A 19,628-nucleotide genomic window follows, 5' to 3' on the forward strand; every position below is an offset into this window, starting at 1 on the left:
TTTGCTTTGGCTATTTGTGCGTGTTGGAAGGCCAAGTATATTTGTGATCCTCTGATTTCCTTATTTGGTTTTCTTCCCAAACTAAATGTGTTGACTAAATTGTGCTGGATACACAAAGGAAGAAAAAGAAGAGGGAGGGCGGCCTGGGGGAATGACAGAGTTCCTTGAAGTAGAGAAAGGTGGAACCCCATCATATGGTTCCAGGAGAGAAGACGGTAGAAGCACTAGGTCTAGTGAAATACCTTTATGCTTAGTCATGGGGTTCTGATGGCCTGAAGATTTGAAAGTCCCAGACACAGATTAGAGATAACACTGGCAAGGAACAAGTGCATTTAGTGTCCCTGTGGCAACTCATGCAGTCAATGGCTCATAACTGGAGGACATCTTTAACTGTATTAATCCCAGAGATTTTTTTTTCTGCTCTAATGAGGGAAGGGAAAGACAATAACTGTAATTGAACTTTCTACAGTCTATTGGAATGGCTTGGTGCTGAGTGAGTTTAGCTTGATTTAAAAAGACAAACAAAAGAATTTCATGGGGCTGGAGAGATGGCTCAGTGGTTAAGAGCACTGGCTGCTCTTCCAGAGGTCCTGAGTTCAATTCCCTGCAACCACATGGTGACTCAGAACCATCTATAATGAGATTTTATGCCCTCTTCTGGCAAGCAGGCATACATGTAGATAGAGCACTCATACACATAAAATGAAATGAACAATCTCTTAAAAAAAAAGAATCTCACATTTGCTGCATACCTGTTTATAGACTAAGAACCTTACATTGGTGTGAATGGGCCCTATGCACATGAAACATGAAGAAGATAAGCCTGAAGCCTGCTACAGTCAGCATCCTTGGCACCAGTGATAAAGATGGGGACTTTAAAGACACCAGAGCGAGGTGGGAAAGTGTGTGCTATGCACAGAGGAATAAAGATAAGAATGACAGTAGATTTCTTGTTGGAAGCAAGCTAGATGAGGAGACAATAAAGCCGTAATTTTGAAGTGCTGCAAGAGCAAAAATATCACAGCCTATGATTTTCATCCAGTGAAAATATCCTTCAAAAACAAGGCCAGATAGCAATGCTTGAAGAAATACAGTGGCCGAAAGCATTTATCAGCACCATCTACCATACATGAAACATTAAAGAGTCTTTAAAGAGGAAATGACATTCTCCAGTAACAAGGCTGTTCATGTTGTTCAGGATCCAAGCTGAGGGTGATTGTGCCCACATCCCTGGACATTTGAAAGCAGTTCACCAAGGAGTCCAAGCTGAGGGTGATCATGCCATTCTCTGAACATTTGGTAATGACTAGAAATATTTTGAGGTGTCACATTTTGTGTGAGCACATATACAATGAATGCTATATCATCTAATCTAGCATCTAGGGATGATATTAAGCATCCTACTGGGCACAGGACTTCCCTCAACAGAAAAGAATATTATAACAATGAGGTTGAAAAACCAAGGTCTCAACAAGGAATATAAATGTTTTTGTACTACTTAAATCACTTAAAAATATTAGCAACCATTTAAACTAAATGTATATATAATATAAATATATTGCTTTATGTAGTATATCACAAAATATAAAGGAATATGTATTATTTAGCCTGTGACATATAAAAGTAAAAATTATGGTATAACACAGAGAAGAAATGAAGAAATGGAAATGCATGATTTTGTGATTTCTTGTGTTCCATAGGAGATGGTAGCATATTTGTTACCTGAAGGTAGATGGACGTAAGTTGAGTATGTGTGCTATCAACCCTTGTGTAAAACTAAAATCATAAAAAAGACTATCTCGTAAGGTAACAAAGGAAATAAAATGAATCACTAAAAGAATTGATTCAAAAGAAGGCAGAGAAAAAAGGTGTACCAGTTTGAAAGAAAATGGCCTTATAGGAGCTCATAGGGAGCTGCACTATTAGGCGATATGGCCTTGATGGAGTAAGTGTGGCCTTGTTGGAAGAAGTATGCCTCAGTTTCTTCCTGTTGCCTGCTGATCCAGATGTAGAACTCTCAGCTCCTTCTCCAGCACTATGTCTGCCTGTGTGCTACCATGATTCCCAGCATAACAATAATGGACTAAACCTCTTAACTGTAAGCCAGCCCCAATGAAATGTTTTCCTTTATAGGAGTTACTATGGTCATGATGTCTCTCCACAGAAATAAAATCCTAAGACAGAAGAGGAGGTGACAAAGACCACAAGAGAAAATAGAAATGAATGAATGAATAAATGAATGAATGACACAAACAAACAAACAAACAAACAAGGTTGTAGGCTCAAATCTAACACTATTGACAATTACACCAAATGTAATAGGTTATACAACCCAGTTAAAAGCTGCTGTTCCAGAGTGTATCTTGCTAAATGGGGACCTGAGATATTCTGAGTTCCTTTTAATTCTTCTGTGTGGTGCTCTTTGCTGATTTGTCTTCTGCTTTCTCATGCAGAAGAGATGGTATATATGAGCTGCACAGTTAATGCAGTTGCTGGCTTGGGCCATAAGCCCTTGCAGCCCTCCTGATCAAAAAAAAAGTCCAAACTTTATCTGATTATATAGTTTTAATAGAGATCTACTTATACCCACATTTAAGACACTTACTTTAAATAAAGACACTAATAAGCTTAAAGTTAATGGACACATATAGACATGCTAACACTAGTCCAAAAGAAGTTGGGACACCTATATTGTCACAAAGAATATCAGTAGATAGAAAGACAACTGAACTATAAGGATGTCAGGGACAGTTCATCAAGAGAACATAATAGTCCTAAACATTTTCTCCTAATGACAGAATTTTAAGATGCATAAGACAAAAGATAGAAGCATTTCAAGTAGATAAACTCTCCATCTTTGCCAGAGATTTTGATACTGGTATCTCAATAACAGAGAATGTACTCTGTGAGTTGGTGAGGTATAAAGCTTGAGTGACACAGTGGAGTGGTATGATATGTTCGACACAGAATATCTCAAGGCATCAGAATGCAAACTCATCTCCAGGACATACAGCAAACTGATCACATTTGGGGACATAAAAGAAGTGTCAAAGCATTTAACAAGTGTTGGCAATCATTTGAAGTGTGCTTTTGGTCCACAGTGCACTTAAATTAGAAATTGGTAACCAAAAAAAAAAATCCCTGAAAATTCTCAAATATTTCCTTTCTCCCTCCCTCCCTTTCTTCCCTCCCTCCTCCCTCCCTTCTTTCCTTCCTTCCTGTCTCCACCTCCCCATTCTTGTGTAGGTAGTGTATGAGAAGGCATGCACAACTCTTCTCTCTCTCTCTCTCTCTCTCTCTCTCTCTCTCTCTCTCTCTCTCTCTCTCTCTCTTCTCTCTCTTTCTCTCTCTCTCTCTCCAGTGTCCCTTCCTGAAGAGGCTAACAGTTTTGGCTAGGCTGGCTGGCCAGTGAATTCCACAGATCCATCTGTCTCTGTCCCCTATTGGGGTTATAGGTACATGTGGCCATGTCTAGTTTTTATTCAGATACTAGGGAATTCAAACTCAGGTCTTCTTACGTGCACAGAAATGAGACATCTTTTCAGCTAAAAATTCCCAAATATTTTTAAACTAAATGGTGCTTCCTGCCTATTTTGAGTTCAGTAGAAAGCATCAGGTCAGCCTTTTCTTCTGCTTGGGGTTAAAGTAGATGAAACAGGGACGACATGATTTGGAGTAAGTCTTGCCTGTCCAGGAGCACCAAAAGCAATGGTTTGACATTCACTGATTTTTATTTTTTTTGCTGTCTTGGATATTTATGAGCATACAAAAATATTCTAATACACACTAATTAAAATTTAAAATGCATTATAACACAATACTTATAGAGAGATATAACCTCATTTTTTTTTTAAAACTTAATGTAGAGTTATTTACTCAATGAATTTCAGATACTTTAGAGATTGGTTTGTTGAGAAAATGAAATTCACTATGTAGACCAGGCTGGCCTGGAACTCACAGAGATCTATGCCAGCCTCTAACTCCTGAGTGATGGATCAAAGGTGTACTCAACCATGCCCAGCAAGGAATTTGTTTTAAAAAAATAAATAAATAAATAAATAAAATCTTCATAATGAGTATGCTACCCTCAAGCTTGGCAAAGATCTCCCACTGGTGGCATAGTTTATTTTACAAAAACAGCCTCAACAGTTAGAGTCTTTCCTTTTCTTCCTCAGGATTTTCTAGTGCCTCTCAGCTTGAGGAAGGGTCTGTTTTGCTACCCTTCGAATATGGGATCATTTTACCCACCTGCTTCTGATGAGCAGTTGTGGCGGAAACAAGGCTGCATGGTTTCTGAGATCAGGTCATAAAGGTCATATGACATCCCTGGGGTTCTCTCTCTGTGTTAGGAAGCTGGCCCTCAGAACTCAGCCACCTGCCATGAGTATGCCGGAGAGCACCGATGGAGATGTGGATGTGGCCAGGAACTGATCCCCCATTGACAGCACCAGCAATTCCTAGATGAGAGCTATAAGTTTTTTTATGGAGCCTTCGTCATGGGTGTCAAGCCTTCTGGTTGAGTACCCACACACAGATGAAGGATGAATTGGCCTGCTGGGCTCAGTCAAACTCTTGACCCATTGAATTCATGCTGTTTTATGCCACTAAGTTTTAGGACACTATGTTATTCTACTGTAATTGTGGAAACAGTAGCTCTTATTTACTTACCTCCTTATTTTAATAAACCCATTTTAATTTAATGTTTCTTCATAAATGATCACAGATGTTGAGTCTGGAGCCTCAGTAAACCTTTACTATGCGCGGTCTATACAGAATGTGCATAGCAGCCTCAGATCTGGTCATAGGCCTGTGACTTCAAAGTTACTAAATACCATGAATGAAGAAATTTTACATGTAGATTTCAGAGAAGACCATAATTCTCCATATATTAGTCTATGGCTAGGCCAAAAGTCTTAGGGACAAGAAGAGATATCCTATGCACCATTACTATCAGGGTCCTAGAGCTAGGTGTGACTTGATACAGATCTCTGCTTCCCATCTCTGCTCTGTGGAAGTTGTGTGTAAAGGAGTGAGGTCTACAGCATCCCTGAGCCTCATTTTCCTCTTTTGGCTTTTGGAAATGACAGTATTAACCTAGAGGGTTGTTGCCATGATTAAGTTACATTATATTTGGTGGATGCTCAATAAATATTGGCTTATTGGGGTCCTGTGTATAAAGCCTTCCATTTACAGATATACCTTATTGTTGTAATTTAGCTCCTAAATATGAGAGATTCCCTACAGCAGCTTCCTGCAGAACTGAGCTTGTTAACTTGATTTTGCAGGAATTCACTGTGGCTGTTGATTGGAGTGGTTTCTAAGACACTCTGAACACTCCTGTTGTCCTATCTGCAACCTCTCAGAAGAGTGATCTGGTCTCAGGGGCTCTAGGTCCAGCTCACAGTCCCCAGGTGAACTGACTTGTGTATCCAAGACTTTCCTTTGTTTTGAAGGCTCACTTCTCTTGGCTGGTATCCCTAAGAGATCCACAGGGCAATTTTGCAGGACTCCCAGTTCCCCTGGACTTTCTCAGAAGCTCCACTGTTTGTTTGGAAAGCAGTTAGAGAAAAAAATAAAGCCCAAAGATTTGCTTTCCTCCTCTGACAGTTTGGCTGGATTGCCTCAGTGGCATCCGATTCGGGGACATGCCCCGTCTCTCTCCCACAGCCCTTCCAGGGATAACAGTCTTGTGTGTTTTTAATGTGATCATGTCTTTACCATGTGGTCTATCAGCTGTCACAGACAGTGTGTTTGAGAGTGTCTAGAAGGGGTTTTAATTGGCAAGATCTTTAGTAAAATTTGCAAATTAGTGATCCACCGGTTGATGTTATGACAATGTCTAAACACTATCAGTGCCATTTTAAAATAATCTTTCATCGATACAACATTCATTTTAATTAGCCAGAAAATGTTGGTCTCAAAGGAAGCTGCCTACAGTTTTATGGACTCAGCATGGCGCTATGGGATGGGTTCTGAGCTTCACTGGGAAAACAACAGATTTATTGAAGTTATTTATATTTTACTCAGCTTACAAATGTGCTGGTCAGTGTTCTGAAAGATGACATAGATCCAGGGAAATGAAGGGGAAAAATGTTCTTCTTTCTAATGGAATGACATGAGAGTCTGGACACTTGGGCTTTTTAATCCTGGCTCACACATGATCCTGGGCAAGTACAGCAGCAACTGAATGTGACTGGGTACCCGCTGAATGCCAAGTATGCTGCATTTGGTATTTTATAATTTGAGCGATAATATAAGGTGAGTGCTATTAGCATTTCTGGTTTTGAGATGTGGAAACATTTCTCTCAGGGAGAGAAATGAATTTGACCCACAGTGTGCCTTGGGAGTAGAAGGGACTCATGGCCCTGCCAGGGAACACAGAGCTTTATATAACCATATCAGGGAACTTGCCTATAGGAGCTCAACTTTCCTGAGCTGAGATTTTTCTCATCTACATAATGAAGCAGTGGAACTAGATGCTGATTTTTTTTTTGTCACTTAGAAAGGGGATGTCTATATAACTAACATCACTAGACTTCATGTCACTTAGAAAGGCGATGTCTATATAACTAACATCACTAGACTTTTTGTCACTTAGAAAGGAGATGTTTATATAACTAACATCACGAAATTTCTTCTTGTCCAGAATAGGGTTCTATGTTGCCTATATTCTCATGAAATCTGGCATGCCTCTATCATATCCCTGGGAGGGTGCCAGTTTAATACTATGATCCTAATTATGTTAAGCAGATCACTAGCCGTACAAGGACTATTGTTTCTAGGTAAGTTATGCCCATCACAAATCTCACTAGCTTATCGATGTGAACTGTGCCAGCCGAAAGTTGCCATTTTCTTTGGGTCTAGGAATATCAGCAAATTCCTATTCTGATTAGTGTCCTACCAGTATTTGTTGGGACCGCCTTTTCTATATATTTTATTGTGTATCAGATTACTTGTTTATTCTAAATGGGGGTGGGGAATCTCTGGTTCTAACCAGCAGTACAGAAATATACCAAAGGACATTTTTTCTGGTATGAATTTCTTCCCTGAAGAATGAATTAAGAACCAACTCAGTCCAGGCTGCAGGATAGAGAAATATACCAAAGGACATTTTTTCTGGTATGAATTTCTTCCCTGAAGAATGAATTAAGAACCAACTCAGTCCAGGCTGCAGGATAGAGAAGCCAGGCATCTGTTAAAATAGTTCTTTGCTTAGCCTTTTCTTTGATTAAAAAAAAAAAAAATACCCTGTGGTCTGCTTCTCTGAACTTCCCATTGTGGCAGCTTCCTCTCTAACTACCCCTAGCTGCCTATGTGGGAACATGGTCTGGCAGGAGCCTTTAAATGTCAAGAGGAGACTTTGGCAATTGTTTGACGTTGTAGTATCTCACATTGTCAGAGTTTGTGCTTCGGATTTCTTAAGGGTTGAAAGCATGAGTTAAATTGGCAGGATAACTTAGGGATTTTCCCCCCTCAGTTCAAGTATTTTAAAGTATTTCTCCAAAATATTAAGATTCAGGGAGATGGAATTGCATCCTGAAAGATCTCATGTGTGTGGGACTCGGATGAATTCCTGGAGGCTTTGATGTCCAACTCAAACAAGTCCACTGTCCTTTTTGTAAAGGTGTGTTTCAACTCTCCTCATCCTTCACCTTTTCCAGGCATCACCAGCAGAAAGGACTTATTTGGGGCTTTGTTGCCATTTCTATTGCTGGAGAACAAGCCTTCTCACTTCATGGGGTCAGACACCAACCATTGCATCACGCTTTTGGATTCCATCTCTTGGAGCTTTGGACAGAACACCCACAAATGATACAGCCCCTGTGTCTCTGAGACTTAGGTTGGGAAGACATAAGCGACTCTCCCTTGTGGTGCTCAGACCTCCCTCCAGTAGAAGTCTCCTGTAGGAGCATCCCATTGGAGAGTGTGGTCTTCTGCTTGTGCCATGTAAAAAAGCCAGGTATGGGGGCTGGAGTGTTGTCCCATGGGTTAGGAAAACCAATTGCTCTTTCAGAGGACTCGGGTTTAATTCATAGCACCCACACAACCATCTGTAACCCCAGTTCAAGGGGATCTGATGGCTTCTTCCGGCCTCCTCGGGTACCAGGCACTCACTTGGTATACAGAAAGGTATGCAGGCAAAATACCCATGCACATAAAATGAAATTTAAAAATCAAAAAGAAAGCCAGATATGGCAGCATGCATCTACGTTCCCGGTGCTGGGGGCAGAGGCAGGTGGAACTGGGGGGTCAAGGTGGAGGTTTAGTGTTAAAACCACAGTGCATGATATAAAAGAATGGGGCTGAATGAGGTCACCTAGAGAGAGGCTGGGTAAGGTTCAAGGGCAGGCCCAAGGCCAAAGACCTTCCAGCAAGTGGAAGTCAGTGAGCTGTTCTGAGCTGTTGGCAAGCTCTGGAGCTTGCTTTACTTCAACTACTTCTTTTTGTTCATCTGTCTCTCTTCTCATGAATCTGGCATTTGAAATCTTGCTTAAGAGATTATCTATATGACTCACAATGTACTGGTTACATTATACCCCCGTGTTTGAATGACTGGGAGTAGGAAACCATTTCCTCATGGACAGTCCCATCTGTCATGGATCTGGCTGTGTACCTGAAGGCACATGAGGCACAGGGAGCTAAATGGGCCGGTCTTTTCTGATTCCTTGTCTTATTGCTTTTTCTACATCCCATGTCTGGACATATGGCTGCAAATGCCACCCTGCTCCACAAGCACTTGCTTTCATAGATGCCTGGGGGTCACCTGGTTACAGCAGTTACCCTTACCTTGAAGAGCTGCTTAATGGTTTTTGATTTTTCAAGGTTTACATCTAAGAAGGCAAGTCTATATCTTCCCCGAAATCCAAATGGCTTCAGTCAACTTGGATTCCATGTGTTTGGAACTGATTTGCAATTTGGTGTTGAGACACTTTTATGAACAGGGGAGGGAGATTTGGTGTGTGGGACAGAGCAGAAGTAGACAGGAAAAAAGGACAATTAGAGGCTGAGGAATAAGGTAAGTTAAAATGTGACCTGTGACATATTCAATATTGTGACCATTTCATTCAATTTCCATTATTTATTCATGAAATAAACATTGTATTTCCCAACACAGCAGAGATTTGTTTTTCTCATAGATACACTACACACACATTCCACACTACACACACACACACACACACACACACACACACACACACACACAGACTCACACACAATACCCATATACATATACAAATACATACTACACAGAAACACTCATATCAAACCTCCCCTACACACACACACACACACACACACACACACACACACACACACACACACCCCACAGCCTTTGCCAACACTGACTTCTTATTAAGTGCCTTGGATTTAGGATGAAAGAATATGTAAGAATAGAAACCCTTTTCACCCCTAAGCATGAGAGACCTCAGCCTGTAGAATGTGTGCTGGCATGCTTTCAAACACAAATATGTACCACAACATAATTCTCTCTAGCTGAATGCCAGGTTGCAAGAAAAGCCTCAGAACTGGTGAGCTTTGCCTGAACTTTTATCCCCTTACCCAGTGAAATCCCCACCAAACTCAGCCTTATGCTTTGGGTAAAGCACCTGAGAGGAAGCTTGAGTTGGTCTTTGAAGCAGTAGATTTGGGTAGAGATCTGCTGGGGTCCCGCTTCTGCTCTGAAGGCCGCTTTTCTCCACCTTGTACCCCAGTTCAGTGTTCTCTGAAAGGGCCAATTTTCCCCTTTCAATCTGCCGGGTCCTTCTCACAATTAAACTGTAAATCTCCTGAGATCTGGGCTGCAGCTGCCTCCACTTTTCCTGCCATTCTCTTCTTTTCTTTTGTGCACAAGCTACCTCCACACTGTTTGGCTACCTGTGTGCTAACTACCATCAACAGTGGACAGTGGACTTGAACTATCCCAGAGTATAGGAAACCCAGCCCCAGCTTCAATCCAGAGTCCTGGAGACCTGGGCTGTCACTCAATGACATTCATAGTCATTGACCCCAGGGAGATGCTTTAAGGGGTGGATGGAGGTACTCCTCTAGTGAATGCACCCCCAGTCCTGTGATTCAGTGTCTGTAAATGGCACCTCATTTCCCCCACATCTCTACTGAGCTGCCAGCATGAGGGTCCTCACCAAGCCATTTCCATGCATTCCCGTGGCATCTATCTGTCCCTCGCTGGCATTATCACCGCACCTGGGTGTAGGGATCATGAGTTTGTTTCCTGGATCTCCAGTCGGGGTATTTTTCTGCCATATTTAAAATTTAGCATGAAGATTTGCACACGCTCTAAGCAGGCTTTCCAAAAGCCTGCGTTCACTCGGTCACTTGCTGGCAAATATTTATTGCTTGTTCAATGCCAGATACTGTGTTAGGTGTTGAATAAATGAACAAAGGAGCGAAAGTGCGTAGATCTGCTGCCATTCCCTCAGGCTGCTGTCCTTTTACGTTCACCCTTGAAGTTTTCTTTCAAGTTGTTTCACTTATTAATAAACTGATCAACCAGAGCAAAGTGTTGCTGTGGTAAACTTGGTCTAGGCTAGGCATGGGGACTCCTGGGAACCTTCCAACTGTCCTCTCTGGGTCCATTTATATTTCTCTCTCTTCTCTATTTCCTCCTTGCTCCTACTGGAGAACAACACAGGAGTCAGGTCCATGGTTAGAAGGCAGACACATGGACCTGATGGGGTAAGAATAAAGAGGGACAAAAGCCAATGATGGAGAGACACTGTGGAGTCCATGAGAGACAATGGGGGCTTTGCCAACCCCTGGGCATCCAAAGCTCAGCTAAAGGGCTGCTACCCAACAGTAAAGGGGTTGACAACTGTGACTTCAGCTTTTTGGCATGCTACAGGACCACAGAGATGAAGCATCCCTCCATTGGGGATGGATGATGAGCAACACGCCAGGAACAAGAAATGATTTTAAGCCCGTGGATTTGAGGAAATTGCCAGGATCTCCTAGGATACTCAGGAGGGTAGAAGTATGTCATAGTAGGGCCATAGGCCCTGATGCCATGCCGGCAGCCATTAGTGAGAGTCACTGTGATCATCTGTGGCCTCTTACATACCTCCTGTTGGCTCCACCCTGTCTGCACAATCACTGGCCTCTACATCCAGGCTCAGAGTAGAATTACAGGCCTGGGGTCCATGTCCTGGTCTTGTTCATTTCGTCTCTGGTTCATTTTGATTTTGTCCATTCTACCTCTCATCTTCAATGGCTCCCTGGCTTCACCCTCTCTCTTTAAACTCTTCTAGAGATGGCTAGCCCTTTATGAAGGCTACTTGCTAACTGTTCAAGTCTGGCCAAATCTTCTGTTATGGGAATTCTGTCTAGTCAGTCCATCTGAACCCAACCAGCATGAACCATATAAAACACTCCCATTGCCTCATGAACACATAACGGGGTACTTTTACATGTACATTGTCCTAGACAATTCGAGGCATGAACCCACTCTTTCCTTCACCTTCATAGAGAGTTTCCCCATAGAGAGGGGCAGATCCCTCCTTGGGTGCAGCTCTGTGCATGCAGCTGATTTATTGATTTGTTTGAAATTTGTACTTTTAAAAAAAATGCAAGGGTAAATACCATCCTGTGATGCTCTACAGAGGGATAGATTGCCAGGAGAAGTGTTTTTGCTTTGATTTTTGTTGTTGTGTGGTCGGTTTTTGTTTGTTTGTTTGTTTTTGGTGAGGATCAAGCTTGTATGGGGTGTTCTGATCAATGTTAACATGGTCCTTAATCTCTGAGGAGTCTGTTAAAAATAAAGACCAGATTTGGTGGGTGAGGAGAGTGGGCTGGGATTCTACAAGTCTAAGACAACCCCCTGCCCCCTGCCCCCTCCCCCGTGACGATGTTTGGCTTGGGACCACAGTTTGAACACTAAGGACTTCAGTGATGGACACCACTTCTTTCTTCCAACTCACCTGGGCAGTTTCCTCCTCCGTATCTGTGACCTTTCTTTGTGATCTGGGTGATGAATTCTATACCCGAAATGTGGGTTGAGCTTTCTATTAAGACAAAGGGAAGTTTCTTAGAATTGAAAAGGCAACTCTTCCCAACTGGAATTCAGTGGCATAAGCAGAGTGATGTTCTTGTTTTCCCACAACTGGTATTAATACCGTCTCCAAAATGCTTCGAATATGGCAGGAGGAGCTGGCGGGTGTGCGTGTGTGGGGAATGGATAATATTAAGACCAGCAATGCCCTGCACAGATGTCATCCCTTTAATCAGAGAAGCTTTAAAACGGGCCTTGGCACTAAGGTGAGTCAGGGTTAGGAGAATCTACCACAATGAGAAAATTAGTCATTTCCAGAACCACAGTGGGGCCAACGGCTCCCTGGACTCCTCTCATTCCCCCATCAAGTTGAATCCTTGGAGTGGTGCTTCTCGCTCCCCTGTGAGCCCAGCCGGCTGTCCAACACCAGGGTGCATCATTTCCTTCTTATGCTTATTCCCCAGGGCTTCCTCTGGGTGATGCTAGAAGATAACATCTTAGCATCACTTAGCCCTGCCATTGTCCCTGGCTTGGTAACCCAGCCACTGGTGCAGAGCACTGAGCTAGGCCCGATGGGGCTTGCAAAGGAAAGGGAGAAGAGCTGCTGCTTGCCACTGAGGATCTCCTAAGGTAGCTGAAAAGAGAAGACTGCACTCTTAAGACCACTAACCACATCCAGCAGGAAATAAGTTCCACGTGAGCGATACGTGGGATCCAGGCTGATGAGGACATGGGGGAACTTAAATGAGCTGATCAGAAAGGCTTCATCAAGAAGGTAGTAATTGATTCATTCCTTAAGGGAAGAAAGAATTAAATAGTGCCCGGGAGGTCTGCAACACCGACGACGTTTCCAGGAACATTCCCTCGCTCAAATCCCTTTCTGGGAACAGCTCTGGGAGGAGAGGAGAGTCGCCGATGGATTCATTTTGATGAGAAAAGATGCCAATGGCCCTTACTATGGCCCTGTTCACATTGATGAAGGTTTCCTGCTGAAGGCCAGATAGACTCAGGTGCGGGTCACGACACAGTGAAATCATATGTTCCCTCCATTTCCTTAAAAAACATGTTTTCCAGGGAGATATTTTAATCAGGTAGTCTGGACTTCAGAAAAACCTTGTACCTGATTCCCAGCTTTAAAAAAAAAAAAAAAAAAAGTCGTTTATATTTCAGACCTCAAGCACTCAATTATTTAAACATTGTCAGAAACAGATTAATAATGGTAGTGCTGGGCAAAACTCCGAAATGATCTTCACACACACACACACACACACACACACACACACTTTTTTTTAACTTTAAATTTTAGGCTTCATATTTCAAAGTTTTATCAAACTATCCCCACCCCCTAATCTAAACCATTGTTTTCCAAGGGAAATTTAATAATAAGATCCACCATGTGTTTCTGCTTAATTTTGGAAGCCTGTGTGATGCAGTCAAAGATTCTCATTTGAAAATAATTCCTGTTCTTATTCTAAAACTGCCAGGGGGATTAAGATTTAAAAAACATGTCGCAGCTCTCAAGTTTCAGTTTTGCCTAAAGCCAAGCAGTGCTGGGAGATCAAAGTTTGGAGCGTAGTTCTAAAGTTAGACCCAGTGCCTCGCTACCCGCTCACAAACGGGGAGCAACGGCCCCACAGCTGTCTGTTCGGGTCCTCTGATGATTAGCTCAGGGCGGGAGGAGACCCCTTCCTGCCCACGAGCTGTCCTCAGAGCCCCTGAAGGCACAGTAGGTCACAGGCTTCCTGACTTATAAAATCTGAGCTTGGGAGAGGCAGGAACTGATCTCGATGCTGGCGGGTACATGCTGCCTGCTTGTGCCTGCCTTTAGTGGTGGCTGTGTGTCAACATGACTTTTCTGTCTCTAACAATGCCTAAAGACGGACAAACTGGGGCAGGTTTCCTCTTTGCTATGCCTAAACTGCCTCTTGTGCCCTCAATGAAAATGTGTGTGTGTGTGTGTGTGTGTGTGTGTGTGTGTGTGTTTCCTTAATCTCCAAAACCCTGGTTCCCTCCTGTTACTAAGCCCCTAACTTTCCCCTTTCAAACTTGAATGGAGCTAACCACATAAACACTTGGCTCATAAGATATTCAAATACAGTCAAAGAACATGGTGATTGTGTGTGTGTCTCCATTCAGCCTCCCAGAACAGTTAGTTGACTTCTCTGTGGGGAGTGAAGCTGCCGAGTTCAATTTTAAGTTCAAGTTCAGGGATCTTGGAAATCCACAGAGCTGTGTGAATCCAACAAGACTATGGTTCTTTACAGTAAAGACCCCCCAGTTTGGCAGAACTGAAGGTGAATTTGATGGGTTCATACACCGTATCCCAGCCAGACACAAATGCTCAACTTTGGGAAGCTGGCCATGGTGTTGGGAAGTTGTAGCTTTTCCCCGTGGCATGTGACCTGCTCTCATCTTGTTGATGGCGTTCTACAGTGCAGTCCTTGACATGAGAACTAGTGCCGTCGAGGCTTCCTGGTCTCCTAACAGCTGTTCATGGAGAAACGCACAGAGTGTTCGAATGTTTTCCATCGGAGCCTCGGTTTCAGTTAGCCCATTTTTACATGGATCCTTGATGCTGCAACGGCTTCTTAGTTGGGCACGCAGGTTGTGTGTGTGTGTGTGTGTGTGTGTGTGTGTGTGTGTGTGTGTGTGTGTGTGTGTGTATCTACTGTTGTGCCATTGATCACAGGAGAACAGGTGAACTCCAGAGTTTTGCTCAAGCTGTCCACCTAGCTATTTTTACCCTGGTAGAGCTGAATCAGCTCTCCACTCTCCTTCTCCAGAACACAGGAGATCAGTTCCTTCTGTAAAAGAGGCATCAGGAGATGGATTCTCTATGGATGCCTTCTTAATCTGTCCTTAAGGTTTTCCTTCCATGGAGACCTCTGAAGGAAGAGACTTCTGTTAAAGTGGCTGGTAAACAAAGTCTCTCTCTGGTACCTGATGCCAATTTGGGGTGAGAATATCAGTTTATTTTAATCCTTTTCTGCAAATTTTGGCCATGAAAGCTGCTTTAGGTAGAACCTTAGTGTCAAGGGTGTGCAAAGTATTTAGGGCATGCCGGGATTGCTGACATGCTTGTAAGGTGGAGGACAGGCCTCAGTGCTGTGAACTGAGTTGTCTTCCCTCAAAATGCCTATGTGAAATCTTTAGCTCCCAGCATCTCCAATTAGGGCTACCTTTGGAGATAGTTTTCAAAGAGATAACTGGCTAGCCATGGGAACAGTAAGGGTGTGGGAAGAGGGGCAGGGGGTGTAATTTAGTATCTCTGGTGCTCTCATACAAAGACATTAGGAAACAGATGGGCACTAGGACTATGAGCCAGGAAAAACAGCCTCAGAAGAGACTAACCCCACCAGAACCTTGAATTTAGGCTGAGAGGAAGGGACCAATGTTACATCTCTCAGCATGTGGCACTTAGGGACAGAAGCCCTAGCAGATGGACACATGTGGCTCTGATGTGGTAAACTGTGACGCAAGGCCACCAGGCAGAGTTTCTGGACATAGCTGCTTTCTAAAACACCTGGAAGGATATTACCAGAAGACTGAGAATAAACAGTGACCTCTTCATTTGGTGTATTCTACTGTTTTGTTTATTGGGGGGGGGGGGGATTCAGTTTTTAATGAAGGGGACAGTTATACCCTAAGGACACGAACTCCGGTGCAGTTTTTTATTTTGTGTGTGTGTGTGTGTGTGTGTGTGTGTGTGTGTGTGTGTGTATGTGTGTGTGTGTGGTAGTGGGGGAGGGGGGGAGGGGCTGACACTACCAAACTGGCAATCTCTCACAATACCAGGTGCATTACAGATTGGTGTGTGGGCTTTTGTGAATTGGTTGCATATAAATGAGGAACATTTAAATAAAAAGGAGATCTAGAAACTTTCACTAGTTTGGGGTTTTTATTTATAGCTACTTATGCACAGTGCTGGCTTCCCTTCCCCGTGAGGTTTGTGGCAGGTCCATCTAATGAGCATGGACAGAAAGCGCTGTGGGCTTTGGTGTTTAGGCTGCTCGAGACCTTCCTGTACATGGAAAAGAGAGCCTGCAGGTTGAGGAAATAGTGGTGCTGAGAACAAAAAGCTGGATCAGTGGGAAGAGAAGGGACTGAAAATGGAAAGCCTGAACTCAATCCCAGCCCAAGCATGAAGTACTGGCTACAGGGCACACTGATTTGGACATGTCCTGGAACTTTCCTGGATGGGTCTTTCCTCAGATTCAAAACGGAGGGCTGTACTCAAGAAAGCTAAAGCCCAGTTTTCCCTTATTCTAGAAACTCAATAGGCCGAGAGCAGAGACCGCCATGACTTTGGGAGTGGGAGGACAGGGTTGCCACCTGGCCCATTCTGCCAAGTGCTGCGGGGGTCCCTGCTTAGCCGGCCAGCAATGGTAGAAGTTCAGCTCCTCTGCCAGCTGCAGCCTGGAGCCACTGCTCAGAGTCCATGAGCCAGTGTTTGTTCTTCTGGGCCACCTCTCTTCTGCTGTCTTCCTCACGCTTGCTCAGTGCTCACTGTGTGCCGGCTTCATTTACGTTCAGCTGGGACGTCTCTTACGTACAGCCTTTTCCTGACCCGTTCCAGAGCAGCGAGTGCTGCTGTCTTGCATCAACACCCATTTCTCTCATTTCTGCATGGACGGGGGCTGAAAACCAGAGTCAAGCTGGTGAAAGGCATAAAGGAAGGAATGCCTGTATTTGAGCACAGAGAAGGCACCTGGTTCCCAGTGTTCTTCCCCTCCGCACAGTGGGTCTATCCCAAGCATCTGTTCCGTGCATCCATACTAAGTAGGTAAGGCCTTGTGTTGCCAACGCGTGCCTCTGCTCCACAGCGAAATGGCGCTTTCTAGGGGAGGTGTTTTCAAGCCACACTGGACTATATTCTGACGCCATTCCCAATTATTATATATAGCACAGAGCATATCCTCAACACTGCTTGTTGGTTGATTACTTATCGGCTCAGAGCTAAAAGCCTATGCTGAAGGCTCCCCAGTCACGGGGACTCTGTGAGGATTAGGAGAACACTGTTATCCATATGTGTGTTCATTCAAACCAGCCTCACAGGCTTCTGACCACCTTTCTTTGCCACGTGGAACTTTCCAACACACTGCTCACGGAGAAGTTCACACACGGAGAGTTTACTTATTTTAAAACAGACGTGCCAATGTTTAGCATGCATCTGAAATCAGCCACTGGGTGGTAATTGTCGACCAAGACAGCCCATATCAAAACAGCCTCATTGTTTGTGATACTGAAAGAAAGCCAGGCTCCTTGGAGTGGCAGGTTGATTGTGCTCTGGCTGTCACTGGGTGCAAAGATTTTTCTAAGAAGAACAGGCTCAAATGAACAGGTTCCGAGGAGCACAAACTGTACACCAGGGTAACACCATGGAAGTGCTAATCAGTGGAAACATGCAAGGCTCGTGAGACCAGGGGAAGGTGGGGGATATCGATACTCCTCTAAATTGCTCATATTCCCCGTAGGCCATGTTCTGAGAAAAGGGGTTGGACTCCCCACTTTATAGCTGAGGGAACTGGGGTCTCAGTATGGGGAAGAGAAAACTCTGGGTTGTACTGTGGCAGCCTTAAAATGTCGACAGGTTTGGCTTGTGAAAGAGGAATCATAGTTTTTCGGGGAGGCACCGGTGGGCAGAACTACAACCTGTGGGTTGTGGGCAGGAAGACAGACTCGGTGCCAATGCTCAGCAGAGACTTCTAGCAATGAGCTCCGGACGCTGTGACAGAGATCGGGTAACTGGACCGGGTGACTGGAGAGTGGGGGCGTAGAGTCGGGAGACTCCCAAGCCTATCCCCAACCTGGGTTCTCGAGTCTTTAAAGTATACATTTCTAAAATGTGGACTTCATTCAAATGGCCCCAAATCACAGGATTTTGATATAATTTGAAATAAAACAAAGCCAGGACTGTCATGTGGGTTAAATGTGTGTGTGTGTGTGTGTGTGTGTGTGTGTGTGTGTGTGTGTTTCATTTATTGTTAGCTTCTAGCATTGCAAAGTGTCTAAGAATCGATCAATTCTCCAGGAAAAGGTGAGACTGTATGAGGGTCTCACATTTACACTGAGATCTTGTAGACAGCACATTACTATAACCTACCTTCAGGGCTGGGCGGTCTCAGTAGACCCGCTTTGGGATGTGGTTATTTGAACACCAAGGCCATAAAGGGCCAGCTTTGGGACTGGAGAGATGGCTCAGCTGTTATAACCAACAGAGGCAGCTTTGTAAAGCTTGAAGGAGCCAATACCCATTTATGTTCTTTATACGACACTAGCCGCAATGGTGGTACCTTGTATTATGGGCAAAGTCATTTAACCTCTTCTCTTCCTTCTGAGAAATGGGCACAGTAGAAACAAAGACCACTAGGAAGCTGCAGCGAGGCTAACCACGTTAGTCTAAAGCCATGACCTTCAACACCCAAGCAGCTGCCTGAGTGATGTAAGGCAAAAAGAAAACCACCCCTGCCGTATTATGTAGCCAGTAGTACTAGTTAAAGCCAAGCATTTGTCCTAGTAAGAAACAAACAAATGGTAACAACCAATACCAGGATGGTTTGGTCACTGGTGTGGATCTCCCCCTGAGTGTGTAAGTATAATTAGGAATTTTTAGACGACTCTCTTTCTTGGAAAAATATCAGTGATTTGTTTCTTTGGGGATTTAACAAAACATGAAATAAAGATAAGAAGGGTGGGAGGTGAGTGTGGTCTTTACTTGTCAAGTATGTATGTATGTATGCATGTATGTATGTATATATGTATGTATGTATGTATATACGTTTGCATGTATGCTTCTACTCAGATGCTCTGAGCCTGTTCATGGGAAGCTGCACTTTGCCTCTCAGTGCTGGAAACTTTAAGTCTCCTCAGTTCAGAGAAGAGAGTCTTCTAGACGAATGCAGCCTCAGATAAGTGGGGCTCTGAAGATGGTGAATTCACCAGGGCTTTCGGCCACCTCACTAGGATGTGCTGAGGTATAATGAGAACTTGGATTCAAACTATCATAAATATTACGGGACCTTGCTGTTTTCCATAGCAAGAAGCACTGAGGCTGGATACTAATTCTGTAACTCTGATGTCATGGGAAAGCCTTATCCTTTAGTTTGTCAATTGAAATGAGGTGGCCATGTGCTCAGGCCAGCCCGCCACATGCCTGCAAGATGGCTGCAGTAACTCTAGGTTTCATTTACAAATAGTCCTCCATAGGAGCAAATACATTTTTCCCATTGGCCCCCACAGGGACTTGCGTTTTATATGACTGGACAGGCTGATACAGTGTATAGCCAATCATTGACAAGGTAAATAGATGGAGAGACAGAGATAATTGGTTTTGAACAAATACCAGCAAACTTTTTTAAAGGGATGAATAGTAATTATCTAGGCTGGTTATGAGGCAAAGTTGAGGACCTTATGTAGGTACTTACTTATATGTAATTTTAAAATGTAAAAATCATTTAGCAAATCCAGAATGCATGTGGGGTGTGGTGGTTAATTTTAAAACTTGGCTCCTGAGACTGCAAAGGGATGGAAAGCCACAAAGGACCACCAGGTTGGAGATCTGACCTTTCATCTGAAGCCTACAGGTCATCTGCTGAAAAATCCTTTCTTGCTCAGGGGAATTCCA

The sequence above is a fragment of the Peromyscus maniculatus genome, chromosome 19, assembly GCF_049852395.1.
Source record: "Peromyscus maniculatus bairdii isolate BWxNUB_F1_BW_parent chromosome 19, HU_Pman_BW_mat_3.1, whole genome shotgun sequence".
NCBI classification, from domain to species: domain Eukaryota; kingdom Metazoa; phylum Chordata; class Mammalia; order Rodentia; family Cricetidae; genus Peromyscus; species Peromyscus maniculatus.